A 17,383-nucleotide genomic window follows, 5' to 3' on the forward strand; every position below is an offset into this window, starting at 1 on the left:
AAGAATTGATGCTTTTGATCTTTAGTGTTGTCCCTTAGACTGCAAGGAGATCTAACCAGTCAATCCTAAAGGAAATCAATCCTGAATATTCATGGAAGTACTGATGCTGAAGCTGAAGCTCTGATATTTTGGCCACATGATGCAAAGAGTTGACTCATTTGAAAATACCCTGATGCTGGGAAAGATTAAAGGCAGGAGGAGAAGGGGATAACACAGGACGAGATGGTTGGATCTCATCACTGACTTGATGGACATGAGTTTGAGCAAGCACTGGGAGATGGTGAAGGTTAGGGAAATCTGGCGTGCAGTCCATGGAGTTGCAAAGAGTCAGACATGACTGAATGTCTGGACAACAATAGCAAGAATTCTATCCGTAGATTATAATGTCACTACCTAAAATGTGTTGGTAATTAAAATACTTGAAACTCAATTCCAAAAGTATAGGAAATATGTGGGACTTGAAGATTTACCACAATGCTCTTTTTAAATCATTTTTCCTGAATATAACATATTTAAAGTATCTGAGGATTATGGATAATGTATTTTTCATCAGCACCATTAATAAAATATTTAAAATTCGTTAGATTCATACATGTCAGTGCTTATATTACATAACTTTGTAATCCATATCAACACTTCAGTTTAGAAAATTTGTTTGCTGTTTCTGCATGAGTTAAGGTTTTGCTAGACAAGGATATAAGCAAGTTACAAATCTTAGTTGATCCACAAATAGCAGCATTTGATTATCTATTATGATCTGAAAAGCAACTCCATAATTTTGCTACATAAGAAAATAATCATTGAATTGTTCAGTACTTTTGGGGCCAAAAGTTCCAGGATGTCTCAGATGGTAAGACTCATCTATACTTGAAGCTAGAAGATTTAGAATATTCTATTCACATTTTGTGACCCCGTTTTTGGCTACCATTGTGGTAATCCATTGACCTAACTCATGCTTCTTTACTTGGTGGAGATTCCCTGATAGCTAAGATGGTAAAACAACCTGCTTCAATGCAGGAGACCTGGGCTTCATCCCTGGATGGAGAAGCTCCCCTCGAGAATGAAATGACCATTCACTCCAGTATTCTTGCCTGGAGAATTCCATGAACAGAAGAGCCTGGCCGGGTACAGTCCATGGGGTTGCAAAAGACTCAGTCATGTCTGACTCAGTATCATAGAGCCAGCTGAAATTCATGTAAAGAACCCGATTCTACCACATGATGCTGGAAATGGTAAGGCCACAGTACAAAAAGGCATGATTGGATGGTAGAAGTAAGGAAAGATCTCAATTGACTAATCTGTGTTTCTACCATTAAAAAAAATAAACTAGAAAAATGAAGAACACAAGGAACCCAATGTAAGAGGAAGGAAGAAAATGGTAACGATCATGAAGAAAATAATGAAATTGAGTTTAACAAAGTTCCAGGACATAAGATCTATTGAAATACATGCAAAAATCAATCATATTTGTGTGTGTGCATGCTAGGTCACTTCAGTCATGTCCTATTCTTTGCAACCCAATGGACAGTAGCATGTCACACGATGTACTCTGCATAGAAGTTAAATAAACAGGGTAACAATATACAGCCTTGTACTCTTTTCTCAGTTTTGAACCAGTTCATCATTCCATGTTCAGCTCTAACTGTTGCTTCTTGTCCTGCATACAGGTTTTTCAGGAGACAGATAAGGTGGTCTGGTGTTCCCATCTCTTTCAGAATTTTCCATAGGCTGTTGTGATACACACAGTCAAAATCTTTAGTGCAGTCAATAAAGCAGAAGTAGATGTTTTTCTTTTTTCTGGAATTCTCTTGCTTTCTCTACAATCCAACGAATGTTGGCAATTTGACTTCTGGTTTCTCTACCTTTTCTAAATTCAGCTTAAACAGCTAGAAGTTCTCAGTTCATGTACTGCTAAACCATAGCTTGAAGGATATTGAGCATAACTTTGTTACATGTGAAATATGCACAACTATACAATAGCTTGAACATCTTTGGAATTGTTCTTATTTGGGACTGGAATGAAAACATGTTTTCCAGTTCTGTGGCTACTGCTGTTTTCCAAATTTGCTGACATATTGAGTGCAGCATTTTCACAGCATCATCTTTTAAGATTCTCAATAGCTCAGCTGGAATTCCATTACCTCCGCTAACTTTGTTCATGGTAATGCTTCCTAAGGCCCACTTGACTTCACATTCCAGGATGTCTGGCTCTAGGTTAGTGACCACACCATCCTGGTTTTCCAATTATAGGAAAGTCCAAATGGGCTTTTCATTTTCCTATTATTTTGAGAAAATTCCATTCTACAGTTAAGGTAATAATGCTATCTGATGAATAATAATTTCAACATCCTAAATTTCATTCTAATAGTGTGCCAAGATTTGTCCAAAGGCAAAAAGCAATTATTTGACAAAAAGATGTCTTACCATTACTGTTTAATTTAAGATTAAGACATTTGATTTTACAAGACAGAGATTTCACTAACCTGTTGAGTGGAAGCTGCATTCTATCAATGAGCACTGCAGCATTTGACAATACTTAGGTACAAGAGAGAAAATGTAATGTAATCTTACTTGTGTGGAAGAAGGGGCAGATTTCAGAATTTGTAGTGATCAGTGAACAGTCCTCCACATGATAGCTATGGACATAGATCATGGAGAAGTTTGGGTCTAGGGTCATTCTGTATCTTCTGCCTTAAAAAGTAAGAAAGGAATAGTACTTGTGATTGGGCAGTAGCCTAGTTTTCCCTAGAAATATTTCTAATTTTCACACATAATGTGCACCCTGGCAACTCTGAATGCCAGCACTTGTCTGAGTTATTGCTACTACATTCTAGAGCTGCATATCACATAAAGAAGCCCACTGGAAATTCTCCATTCTATTTAAACAAGACAATAAACCTAGAAATTAGAATTAGCAAATTTTAATGTATCATTGCATTAGAGCATTTTTAAAAAGGCTCTTAACTTGCAAATAAGAAGAAAAAATTTGATATTTCCAAGAAAGAGAAACTATTATATGGAATTTTACATACTCATAAACATTACTTCCTAACATTTGCCTGACTTCTAAAACAAGAGAAATATTATAGTTATAAGACCTACAGTCAAGCTCATATTTCCATTTTGGGCCCTAGTAACCTCATACCTGCATTTCCCAGGTTTGAATAAAATTACATAAATGAGCCATTTAATAATTCTTTTTTTTGTTATAAACAAATATGGAGTATTTACATAATTTGAAACTAAAATAAACTTAACCAAAATGCGATTGGTTGAAAGCTATGGTGATTGTATGAAGTTTTAATTTATACTATTCATATGTAATAGCTTAGTTTCTCTATAAGTTGTACTTACAAATCAAGGAGCCAGGAAGTATTTGAAAACCCCAAAGGTTCTTAATTAAACATTTAAGGCAAGAGTTCAAGAAAATAAATTGTATAATCTCATTTAAATGTTTGAAAACTTGCATTAAAAATAAAATTCAGATTTAAAGATCAAATTCCACCTAGGGAAATAAATTGGCTTCCCCAGTGTCTCAGCAGTAAATAGTACACCTGCAATATACAAGATCTGGGTTCGATGCCTGGTGTCCCTTCCCTGGGGAAGGAAATGTCACCCCTCTCCAGTATTCTTGCCTGGGAAATTCCATGGACAGAGGAGTCTGGCGGGCTGGAGTATATGGGGTTGCAAAAGACTCAGACACAATTTAGCAAGTGAACAACAACAACTACAACAAATAAATTGGTATCTCTGAATTTTAACTTTGTTTCAAAGACTGTTTTCTTCCTAATTTATAATGCTACAATGAGATATACATAAAGCAAAAGTAGATAGACGCTTATGTGAAAAACAGAAGAGCCACCACACTGTTAATGCCCACATTTTCAATACATACTTCATGGCACTGAATTTTGGTTGCATCCAGTAAGTGTGTTTCTCCTGCCAGACCTATCCCGTTTCACATATGTCTCCAGATATTGTTATCAAGATTATCCTAGAAGATAAGCGAAGTGGTCACAGATTTAATATAATTTTAGATCTGATACTGAAAGTCAGTATATCTCAAAATAAATCTTCCATCCACCTTACAGAGTCTCTGAAATTGATTATTTCAGTTCTATACTTACAGTAGACATGTTTCAAAAAACACTGTTAAATACAATTAATGCTAAAGGCTATTTTAGATAGTAATACTACTACATCTTTTTAGGTTGATGTCTACAATTTCCAGAATTAGGATTGGAAAAATGGTTGGAAAGATTTTAAAAATTATATTTGGGCATAAAAGGACATAAAGAAAAACTGTTAGAAATATATGGTGCATTTGAAAGAATCTGACATTCAATTGAGACCTTTATACAACTTTCTTAACCCTTAGAGATCAAACAGATGAGGATAATTATAGAACTGATTATCACATTGGGTTTAGTCGCTAAGTCATGTCCAACTCTTGCGATCCAATGAACAATAGCCCGCCAGGCTCCTCTGTCCATGGGATTTTCCAGGCAAGAATACTGGAGTGGTTTACCATTTCCTTCTCCAGGGTATCTTCCCGACCCAGGGATCAAACCTGGGTCTCCTGCGCTGCAGACAGATTCTTTACCAATGAGCTACCAGGGAAGTTGAATATCGTATTAGTATATTTGATTTAATGAATGCATGAAGCTTTGTACCTTACAAATGGAGCATAATAGCACTGTATTAGTCAGCTAATGTTAGGTTGATGCATAACAACCAGTCCACAAACTCAGTGCCATATAAAAATAAACGTGTACTTCTTAAGTGTCTTCAGGTCACTTGGAACTGTTCTGCTAATCTCAGCTGTCCTCATTTCATGCATGTGTGGCTTTGTTGTGGGTCAGCCATTTAGGGTGAGCTTGTAAACTTGAGACTGGTCTGTTCTACACATCTCTCGGCCTCTTTGGACCCCTGGGCAAATCAGTATGCTTTATCATAGCAAGAGTAGCAACACAAGAAGCAAGTGGAAACACATAAATGCTCCTTAAGGCTCAGTGCTGCCACCAGTTCTCTATTTCCACCTGCGTTCCATTGACCAAATAAGGTCAAGCCTAAATTCAAGAGGAAGGGCCAAAGCAAGTCACTGGACCAAACTCAAAATCAATAGAGTATGTAAGCAAATTCCTTCAAATGTGTTAGAGATAGGACAATAAATAAGTATTTTATAACATTATACAAGAATCTATCTAAGCATCCAGAAAGCATTCACCAAAATTAATCATGAATTTTGCGACAATGTGAACCTAATCAAGGGTTCCCAGGTGGCTCAGAGGTAAAGAATATGCCTGCCAATGGAGGAGCCTTGGGTTTGATCTCTGGGTTGGAAAGATCTCTGGAGAAGGAAATGGCAACCCACTCCAAAATTCTTGCCCTGGAAATTCCATGGACAGAGGAGCTTTACAGGCTATAGACCATGGGGTCACAAAGAGTCGGACGGGACTTAGCAACTGAGCAGACACACACATACAACTAAACAAATACATCAAAGAAGAAACTTTGTAGGTCACCTTTTATGGCTCCAAAGCAATACGACTGGATGTGATTCACATAAATACATGCCAGAAAAAGTACTCCGACAGGACTCGGTAACTGACATACAGTGGTAAGAGAGGTAAAGAGGAAAATCTCAGAGGATCACTGTATTCCCAGCAAGTTGTTGGGTGCTAAAAGCATGTGGCTCGTTCTCGTTGAAAAGGCTCTTCACTTAGGGTCAAACTCTATTTGTTAACTATACAGAAAAACTTAATTCAGTTGCCTAAGAACGAAATGAGCTTCTGCGAAATTGTGTTTTACTTGTCACAGGAGAGGCTCTGCAATGCTGGTACAAATGGTAACTGGTGAGGCTATGATAAAATGTCATTCGTCCACAGCGAACTAAAATTAATATAGTGGCATTTCCATAAAGTTAAACTTATTCAATTTCAAGAACAGGCTCTTATTATGAGATTCAATTCTTTCTATATTTAATTGTTAAAATGCCTCCCTCCATTTTAATGAAACGATTGTGAACCCAGTGGGCAGTAATTTTTTGAACCTTGTCAAATGTTGTAACATTTTACTTGTTTCTAAAATCAAAAAGTCTTAGAGCATTCATACAGTTTTTACACTTTTGTTTTGAGCTTTCAGGAAAAGAAAAGAATCGGCTGGCTTTGTTCAGTATTAGATCTTTGACATTGGCAGTCTGCACTTAGGCACACGGTGATTATTCTGAATAAAAGAAAGGACAGAACACCAGGCTGGCTAGAAGCTCGCTAAATCCGTCTCCTTCTCCTGGGGAGTGCCGTTCCTTCGGCTTCCAGCCTCCTCACAGTCAGGTGTGGCCACAGAAGGTGGGAGCTCCAGGCCGGGGGTAGGGAGTGACGTTTGCCACGCCCGGAGCTGGTCCTTTCTGCTTTCTGTGCGGAAGTCTCCGCTGTGCCTTCTCCTTGGGTCTGCTGGCCAGGTCTGGTGAACTGATTTTTACACTTTTACTTTTTCGTTATGAATGTGGGCTGAGACACGTGATTCAGTCATTGACTATCCACGCTCCAGAGAGCGCTAGGATTAAGACATTGGCTGTTGTACTAATTAAGGAACCTTCTGGTTACAAGAAAAAGGACATAACATTTCCTGTAGGCTGAGAGCTATTTACTGAGGATATATCCAGCGTCTCTTAGAATTGAAGTCACAGCAGGAGGAAAAAGACGTGATGCCTATTTCTCTCTCTCTCTCTAGTCTCCGCTCTGAATAGCAGACTAATGTGAAATTCTGAAAGAAAAGCGCTCAGTGGCTCAGTCGTGTCTGACTCTTGTGACGCCAAGAACTGTAGCCCGCGCAGCTACTCTGTCCATGGGATTTCCCAGGCGTGAATACTGGAGCTGGTTGCCATTCCTTCCTCAAGGGGATCTTCCTGATCCAGAGATTGAAATTATGTCTCTTACATCTCCTTCGTTGTCAGGTGGATTATTTACCACTAGTATCACCTGGGAAGGCCCTAAAAGAAAAGAATCCCTTGTGATTAAAAAAAAAAAAAAAATGATGATGTCACTTTTTGCCTAATAATTGAGGCAAAAGATATTGATTTATCTTCTTTCAGTGTGTTAAAGTGAAAGTTGCTCAGTCGTGTCCAACTCTTTGCAACCCCATGGACTATATAGTTCATGGAATTCTCTAGGCCAGAATACTGGAGTGGGTAACTGTTCCCTTATCCAGGGAATCTTCCCAACCCAGGGATCAAACCTAGGCCTCCAGCATTGCAGGCCAGTTCTTTACCAGCTGAGCCACCAGGGAAGCCCTCAGTGTATTAGGGTAGTAGTAAAAAAAAAAAAAAAAATCAGTTTCTTAATGAACTACTAATTGAATATGTCCTATACATAACTGAAAATTCTAAGTAGCAATGATGACCTCAAGAAGAAGGGTTTAGACTCAATAAATTGTCCATTCCACTGAGACCCTAAGAACAGATACAGTGTTTCCTCAGTAACTTCCTTCTGAGATTATGAAATTGTCCCAGATTCAAGTATAAAGATGAATATTGTATTCCACGGTACCATGAATTTTACAGTATGTTACACTTCTGTTTCTTCCTCTGTTTCCCTCTCCACCTCCCCCCAGCCCCCGCCTTTTTTTTTTCCTCTGTCTCTTTACTATTCCTCTGAAACTGGAAGATCATGCCTCCTTTTAAAGCCTATCAAAAGGAACTCAAAAGAAGCCATCAGGCAAATGCACAACTATTAACATACTGAATGTCATTTATCAAAGAACCTCTTTCTTTCCCTGACGCTCCCATCATCAGATGATTGGGTGGCTATAACGATATCAGAGTGCAGTCACATTATTACATCCATTCTTCTCTCAACTAATTTATCAATGTGATTTCCACTATTTTCAGGTTAAAAGTGTTTTTTTTTTTTCATTTTCAGAAGATTCTAAATTCTCTCCTCACTCATACATCAAACAGAATCTAGCTTTGAATGCAGTACATAAGATGCTTAGAGGAAATTTCTGAAAGATTTTATATACTGATATTCTGAAATAAAAGATGCACAAATTTCTTGTTTAGCAAATGATCAGTTTATGGAGCTGAAAAGACCTGCTTGATAGACTGGGTACTTTTGGATAATGGCTTTGTGACTCCAAAAAATAAATCTATGACATGGGACATGATTGAAATACATGAGCTGCATGCAACATTATTCTAGCTGTATCAGAGACCTAAGAGTAACAATAACAATAATAGCTATACTTTATTGAGGGCTTGCTATTTCTGAGTTATCTCTAACTATTTCTTTCCACAAGGTATGTACTATAGTTCATGATTTATCTGGTTTATAGATGAAGCTATGGGAGAACAAGGAACCTCCTCAAGGTCATAGAGGCAGTAAATGGTTAGGCCAGGATTCACATTCAGTTTCTGGTCTTTTTTCCCATAGTACCCTGGAGAATATCTCACAAAATCATGCAATGATGAGATGGCTAAAGTGCTTAGTTGAAGCTATGCTGGTATTTATTTGACTGTGCATATTCTTCTTTCATAGAACCATGTGCAATGTATATTTTTCTTTTAAAAAGCTTCAATTACCGTATATTGTGGGTTTAAGTCAAACTGGCATATAAAGTGACCCGCAACTTTTCTGTGTAAACATTTAGGTTTGGATTTCATGTCTAGGTTTATTGATCAAGCCGCTCCGCTAAGTCATTGCAGCGCCAGGGCCAAGGTCTGTAGACCTGCAGCTCTCTCCCAGTGAATCACTCTTTATTGACAAACAGGAGCCCAAGAGGTGGCTGTGGAAGTCTAGGTTAAAGGGTAGGCAGCATTAAGTTGGTTTCTAACTACCATAGAATGCTGCACTTGGAAAGATGTTGAAGATCATTTTATTAAGTTCCCTTATTTCAGAGAAAACATTCAGGACTCAAAAGCAACATACCGTCCTGGAGGCCATATCATAAGTTAGTAGCAGAGCTTCCCTTAAGATATGTACTATCTTGATACTTAGAAAAAGGCCTATTCGTTTCATGAAAATTGCTTCATTTTTCCACATGCATGTCATGAGAATCATATGAACCAAGAAAGATGGATACTGAAATTATGTGCATGATAAAAAGCTTGATCTGAGTATGTGCATTTTATTATTTTTTTTATCACAATTCTTGGCATTTTTTAAATAAATGAATCATGAATGTCTTTGCTTGTGGTATTTTAGTGGCCAATTCTTGAGAAATTTTAAGATAGCATCACTCACAAACTTATGCAAGAAATGGATTCTTTCAGAATGTTCCACTTTGTAACGTGGCAATGATAAAGACAATTTTAATGCAGGGATTGGCAGATTGAACCCTGGGTGTGTTGGTATAAACGACTAGCTAACACTGCATTCTGTGAGGTCTGAATGGATTCAATTTACTGAACTGATAAAATGAGCCAAAAACTCAACTTTATGTTGTTTGCTTTTTCTAGATAGTTAGAATTATGTTAGCATTAATATACTGCTTTTTCCCCCTTGTTTTTTCCAAACACACACACACACACACACATGCACTCACATGTAGCTTATGAGGCTTGATTGCAAAACATGTCCGGTGAAGAAATTGCAAAGGTATTCCCTGGAGCAATGAAAGATCTCTTGCACACTGTGCTCTGTGCTTTTCTCCATACTCAAATTCCTCTTCTATCAAACCTCATATTCCTAAAAAGGAAGAAAGCTTATTTCACCTTTACCTTCTATCATTAGTAAAACAACTATCATGATGGTATATTTTTTTCACCATCATAAAGTAACGTAAAACCTAAAAAACTCACAGAAAGGAAAGACGAAGAGAGAAGTCAATGCCATATTTTATATAGACTTCAGTGCAATTCTCTGACATTGCTGATCATTTTTTCTTTTCTTGTGAGAGGCAAAGGAGGAACTGTTGAACGGATGCATTGCAGCCAGCAGCGGCCTCTCACAAAACTGTGAGTCAGTGTCAGCAAGTGAAACTGACAAAGCATCTGGATGAGAGACTGAGTAATTATTTTTCCGTGTTAATGGCCCTTTATTTGTGGTTTTTATGTCTATGTTTGTTAACAGTAATTGCCTCTCCTCTAAACTGTTTATTTTTAATGAGTCCCTTAAAAACGGAGCACTAACTACTGTAGGATTTATTCTCATTTTGTTTACTGTAGAAAGAACAGAGAACCAAGCAGGACTCCACCTCCTTAAAGTGATAGCTAACACCAAGTATCTGAGAATGGAAGAAAAAGAGAAAAAAAATAAAAGTTGGAAGTGTATGTACAGAATTTTGAAAATGAAAAAGCAATCAGTGCACTGCACTACTTGTGAATTGAGTCTGTATTCATCCCTTCAATTCAATATAATTATTTTTTCTCTGTGTCATAATTATAATCTAGGTTTTAACATGTCCATCAAAGAATGTAAAATAGATTGTTTATAATACAAAGCAGATCTCATTTATCAATACTGATAATATTTAGGATTTTTCTCTCTTCACTTGTGTGTTCATGTTCAGTTGCTCAGTTACGTCCAACTCTGTGCCACCCCATGGATTGTATAGCCCACTAGGCTCCTCTGTCCATGGGATTTCCCAGGCAAGAATTCCTGAGTGAGTAGCCTGTCCCTTCTCCAGGACATCTTCCCAAACCAAGCATTGAACACAGGTCTCCTGCATCCCAGGCAGATTCTTTACCACTGAGCCAGAAAAGCTCTCTCCCTTCATTACATTATATTAAAGGCCCTGAGGTCAGAAATCATTGGGATTTCAGTCATCTTTGAATCATCAGTACTTAGTACATAGCTTGGAAATAACAAATATTTCACTTTGAATAAATAACTGTAGCTACTATTAGCTTCTAGACTGAGCTAGGAAAATGATGGCAATCAGCAAAGCATATTTGAGAGAACGTGTCTGAAATATAAGCAATTGAATTTCTACTGGATATTTTTATAATTTAGAAAATCCTTATTTGTTTATTCATGCACTTGTGCATCAGTTTCCTAGGACTGTTATAACAGATTACCACAAACTGCTTGGTTTAAACCAAGAGAAATTTGTTCTCTCAAATTTCTGGAGGCCAGAAATCGGAAGGCAAAGTGTTCTCAGGGCCGGGTTTGTTCCGATGTCCCAGGGAAGAGTCCCTCTCGCCTCTTCCCGGTTTCTGCTGGCTGCTGGCACCCTTGGCATTGCTGGATTTGAAGCTGCATCACTGCAGTTCTCCCTCTCTTCACACGGCCTTCTTTCCTCTGTATGTGTCTGTGTTTTATGTTTTTAAGGACAGTTCAGTTCAGTTCAGTTTCTCAGTCGTGTTTGAATCTTTGTGACCCCATGGACTGCAGCACTGTCCATCACCAACTCCCAGAGTTGACTCAAACTCACGTCCATCGAGTCAGTGATGCCATCCAACCACCTCATCCTCTGTCATCCCCTTCTCCTCCTGCCTTCAATCTATCCCATCATCAGGGTCTTTCCCAATGAGTCAGTTCTTCGCATCAAGTAGTCTAAGCATTGAAACTTCAGCTTCAGCATCAGTCCTTCTAATGAATATTCAGGAATGATTTCCCTTGGGATTGAGTGGTTTTTAAGGGCACTAGTCTTTAGATTAGACTCACCTTAAACTTGTGTGGCATCATCTCATCTATTAATATATCTGCAAAGATCTTATTTCCTCTAAAGGTCGTATTTCCTGCACCTTAACTGAGGTCCGTTCGACAAATGAAATTGTAACACATTTAGAGTGTAAATGTGATAATTTCATATACATTTACATTGTGAAAGGACTCTCAAAATCAAGCTGATTATCACATCCATTGCCTCATGTATTTACTATCATCTTAGTTTTCAACTCTTTCCACTTAGCAAATTTCGGGTATACAATACAGTGCAATCAATTATAGTCATCTTCTTAAACATTCGATTACCAGATCTTACTCATCTTTAAACTGAGGATTTGTACCCTTTTACCAAAATCTCCCCCTTTAACCCACATTGTAGCCCCTAGCAACCGCCATTCTGCTCTCTGTTGCTATGAGTTACATAGATATATATATGTATGTACAGTTTGTCTTTCTGTCTTCTTTCGCTTAATGCCTTCCAGTTTCATTCATGTTGTTACAAGTGGAAGGGTTTCCTTCTACTTAAAGGATGAGTAATATTCTACTGTGTGTATATACCACATCTTTATCCATTTACCCTTTGACAGAGATTTTTGTCATAACTTGACCATTGTGAATAATGCTACAGTGAACATGGAAATACAAATGCCTCTTTGAGATAATGATTTCCCTTCATTTGGATATATACCCAGAAGTGGGATTGCTAGATCATATGGAAGTTCTATTTTTAATTTCCTTAGGAACCTCCACACTGCTTTCCACAGTGGCTGTACCGGTTTACACTCACAACAGTGTAAAAATACTCTCTTTTCTCCACAACCTCATTAGCATTTGCTTTGTTTTCAATAATGGGCATCCTAACAAGTACAAGGTGCTCTCACTGTGGTTTTGATTTCACTTCCCTGATGAATAGAGATGTTAAGCATCTTTGCCTGTACCTGGATCTTTCTAGAATGTGTCCATCAAGGTCCTTTGCCCATTTTTAATTGGGTTATTTAAGTTGCAGAAACTTTTTAGTCTGATGTTGTCCCACTTGATTATTTTTGCTTTTGTTGCTTTTGCTTTTAGTATCAAATCCAACATAAAAAATTCTGAAGACCAATGTCAAGAAGCTGTATTTTCTTCTAGGAATTTAAAGATTTTAGGTCATATGTTCAAGTCTTTATTTTGAGTTGATTGCTGTGGATGGTATTAAATCTTCCAATCTATTTACAATAGCATCAAAAAGAATTAAAAAATCGGAAAGAAATTTAACCAAGCAGTTTAAAGATTTGTACACTGAAAAGTGTAACATTTTCAAGAAAGAAACTGATAAAGGCACAAATAAGGCCACATGCTTTGATTCTCAGTAAACATGAAATTTTGAGGTGCCCTGTTCCACTCCGTGCACCCTGGCTGAATTTACATCCTGGCCACATCCCTTACTGGCTGTGAGATCCTGCGCAAGATACTTTATATCCATAAATCTCCATAGCCTTGTGTATAAAAGAATGGCTATGATATTACCACTTACTTCATGGAGCTGTAGTGAGGACTTCTGAACTAATTTATGTAAAACATTTAGCACAACATCTGATATATTGAATGAGCTCTAATAAACAGCATCTCTGAAATGAATATAATAGACAGTGTAATAGGGTTTTTATGATAATTTCCCTCAGCATAGAACAGTGACAAAATGCTGAAGAAAAATTCCTGCACATGATTTTATGAAATATCCAGAAACACAGTTATGCAAATCTCTAGAAAGATCTAAGGGTACAACAGATTATATTGAGTAGTTGTTCATAGACTTTCCCTTTGGCTAGCAAACTTTTCTGATAGAAACATCCCCAAAGCCTTGTTATATAAATTGCAAAAAAAGCAAAACAAAATAAATGAAGAAACAAACAAAAAACCCTACAACTAATAAGTGGAGAGTACTTGATATGGTGTTTAGGGTGAGGAAGCCACATAGTGAGACAGTGAGTGCTGACTCATGATATTCCAACAGTACGATGGATGGCATCTCCTTTGAGCAGCACTTTGTTGATACTGCTTCTTGCAATCAGGTTGGTGACAAGAACTGAGAAGCAGAGAATCAAAGGCTAAGAGCAGGTACATTTACCTAATGGACATGACAACAGAGAGCATCTTTACGTTCCTTAGAAAACAAAGCGACAGCAACAACAGCAGCAGTGATAACAGCCATCTCGTGAGCCGTCTCATTGTCCGCTGCTGTAAACGTGTTCCACGCGTCATCTCCTTTCATTCTCCCAGCCCTCTGGAGGACATCGTGTTCACGTCCCCATTTTTCCTTAAGGTGAAACTGAGGCGCAGAGGAGGGAAATTACTAGATGAAGTGCCAGTTAGTGATGGTAGAAAAGCATGTTGAAATTGGGCATTCGGACTTGATTGCCCACGATTTTTATCAATAACCCATGTGATTCTTAACTACATTAGAAACATAGCAATGTTTCTGTACTTTCAGGACTGTGGGGACACCAAGTCACTCCCTCCATCAGTGAGTTCTGTACTTTTGAGAATGAGATTGTCCATCAAAAGACAGTGTGGTGCACCGTATATAACTAGATAGGCTTAAATTTATTTTGTCAACATCATTTATCAAATACTTATTTTAATGACTTTTTGGAAATAGAGTCTTCGCAGGCACAGTTATGATGGTGTTATACTGGGTTAAGTGTGTTGTAATACAATGAACCAGGGTCCTCACAAAAAGAAAACAGAGATATAGACATGTACAGAGGGAAGATGGCCAAGTGAAAAGAGAGGTAAAAATTGGTGTGATGCAGCCTCAAGCCTAGGGACACCAAGGATGGCCACTAGAAGCTAGGAAGAAGCAAAACCAAGACAGCTAATTTTGGAAATAGGCATCTAGAAAACAGGGGTTTCTGAGCCTTATCTTTCAAAAAGTTCACATGGTTTAGGAGACCAAGTCTCCTAGCCCAACCCAAGACTGAAAACAAAAGAATGCCCTGTATTTTAAAGGCTCTCTAAAATGTAGATAGCAAAGAAAATAATTGAAGTTATGCAAATAATATAAATTCATTAAAATAAAATATTATATATAAATTAGAATGTGAGCTGGGTACCAAATTTCTGGATTTTTTGAATATGTAAGTTAAAGATTTGACTGAATATTCTACTCTTGCACCCTGGGTTCAAAATGACTTTTTTTTTTTTTTCTGTAGAAATTGTGTTCCTTTCTCACTTGACTCCCCCTCATAAAGTGGCAGTTAGAAAAAGCCAAGTTGAAATTAATGGTCAGTGTTCAAAGAGTTAATATGTTGGACTCAGAATATATTGTGAATCAAAAATAGTCTTTTAAACAGTGCAAATGACTCATCAAGAAGAATAATGCAGTTTAATAAATGTGTCTCCCTATTTAAATTAAAATACTTTAAGCCAAAATTAGCAGCACGTCTTGTTCTTTTCCTCCATCTTAGAATGGTATAAACCACCGGTGAGATAAGTGTCCTTTGTCTGATTTAATTGCTTTTGGGGAGATGGAGCAGAGTAAAGCTACCCAACTCTAACGGACAGGAATGTAGAGATAGGAATGAAAGAACCATAAAAGTTGGGAATTAGCACTGATGCAATAAGTCACTTGCAGTCCCAAGGATACTTTGAGGTATAGTTTTATCCTTACAAGTTCCTTTTAGGAATAAACTAAGCAACCAAAAATGGGTATCTACCCATCACGCTCTTAACATGAATATAAGTAAGTTCAGTAACATCTTTGTTGTCAGCAGACTTGTCTTAGAAACTATTCCCTAATTATGAGGATATTATGGTCTGAAACCAAGAAAGGAAGGGAAATTGTTAGTACTCTAATTCGTTTTGCTCTTTTCACATTTAATAAATGGGGTTATGTGTGTGTGAGAGTATGTGTATATTCACACTTAATTGCTTTAATGATTTGAAAGGAAACAGAGTGTTAGAAGAGGCACTCTGCAAATTCAGCTGGTCCAGAAAAATATTATCTAAACACTTGATCAGGAAAAGAGAAGGAGGAAAACTTTCAATTGGAAAATATTTACTGAGTGCCTTCCAAGGGCCAGACCCTATATAATGATCTAGATACACAAGGCTGAAGAAGACATAGTTCCTGTCATCAAGGAACTTAAGATAAGGGCATGTAGGCAGAAGCAAACTATTTAGAAATGTTTAAGATAGGTATGCATAAAGATAAGTGGTCAGTGTAAGAGACAACTCAAACATGGGAAGATGAGATGTGGGAAAAATGTATTTGAGACAATTTTTAGAGTGACTTGATTATAAAACCTAGAGGATAATGTGCTCTCTCTCTCTCAATCCATCTTTTCTCCATAGGCAAAGAAAAATAAATTTAAAAAGCTATGTTACAATTTTTTTTTATCTTTTCATCTGTGTATTTTTCATCTGCTCTGTGGATAGAATGTTGACATCTCCCAAAATTTATGTGTTGAAGACTTAACCCTTAATATGATGATACTTTGACATGGAGACTTTGGGAAGTGATTAGGCCATGAGGGTGGAGATTTTAGGAACGAGATTCATGCCCTGTTACAAAAGATTTACGGGGTTTCCCCGGTGGAGCTAGTGTCAAAGAACCTGCCTATCAATGCAGGAGACGAAGAGGCTCAGGTTCCAGTACTGGGTTGGCAAGATGTCCTGGAGAAGGGCATGACAACCCACTCCACTGTTCTTGCCTGGAGAATCCCACGGACTGAGGAGCCTGGTGGGCTACAGTCCATGGGGTTGCACAGAGTCAACTACTGCAGCCACTTAGCCCGCAGCCCTGCACGCGCAAGAGGCTCATGAATATTTTCTTAGCCCTTCGGCCATGTGAGGTTACAAGTAAAAAATGATCTTCAGAAAAGGAGTCCTCACACAACATCAAATTGCCCAGCACCACGACCTTGACTTCCCAGTCTCCAGCACTATGAGAAATAAATATTTCTTGATTATAAACCACACACTGATACTACTCTTCTTATAGCAGTCCAAGCGGATTAAGACAATCTGAAAAATCTCACAGAGGACAGGGATTTTATAAATATTCTGAAACATAAAGAAACCTAAATTCGATACTCTTGCACATTGAGGTAGGCTTTTTAAATCGAAAGGGTATATTTTAAATTGTGGTCTTGCTTTTCTGATCTCTAGAATCTCTTCAGGGTTTGGTATCTTCTACTGTTCTCAACTTTATTTGGGGGTTTGAGGGAGAAAGCCATGAGGGACAATGAGAAATCTGGCCTGTGCAGACGTGCTCTGTGCGGGTGCTTGCACTGGGCAGCTTGCGAGTGTATGCTTAGTTGGTGGCGGGTGAGTCGGCAGAGAGGGACTGAACGCTGTGACGTGGTCCCAAGGCGAGGGTGCACGTGGACGGTGGCTTTTTCCTTGGCAACCGCCCAGCTCTGGGAGTTTCCTTTGCACAGTGCTATTTGAATGTGTAATCTAGATTCTTTCCATGTTTCTTATAATTTTCAGATGAAGTCCCAAGTTAAACTAAACAGATTGGCTGGGGCACACTCCTTGGAGACCGAGGCTGGGCATGGGTGCCTAGCAAATTAGAAGAGTTTCTGTTTGGGTGTTTGGTTATTTGTGTAGTTTCCCTCCTATTATTTTTAACATTTGTGAAATAGCAATGTTTTTATTGTGGCAAATGAAGCTTTGCTGGTAAATTTTATTCCTTAGCAAAAAGACAAAGTAGGAAGGTACGCTTATATGTGTTTCTCAAACTACTCTAGGTGAATATCCAGATTTTTTATCTTTTATTTTAAATTTCCAACACA

The sequence above is a fragment of the Bison bison genome, unplaced genomic scaffold, assembly GCF_000754665.1.
Source record: "Bison bison bison isolate TAMUID 2011002044 unplaced genomic scaffold, Bison_UMD1.0 scf7180017864084, whole genome shotgun sequence".
NCBI lineage: Eukaryota > Metazoa > Chordata > Mammalia > Artiodactyla > Bovidae > Bison > Bison bison.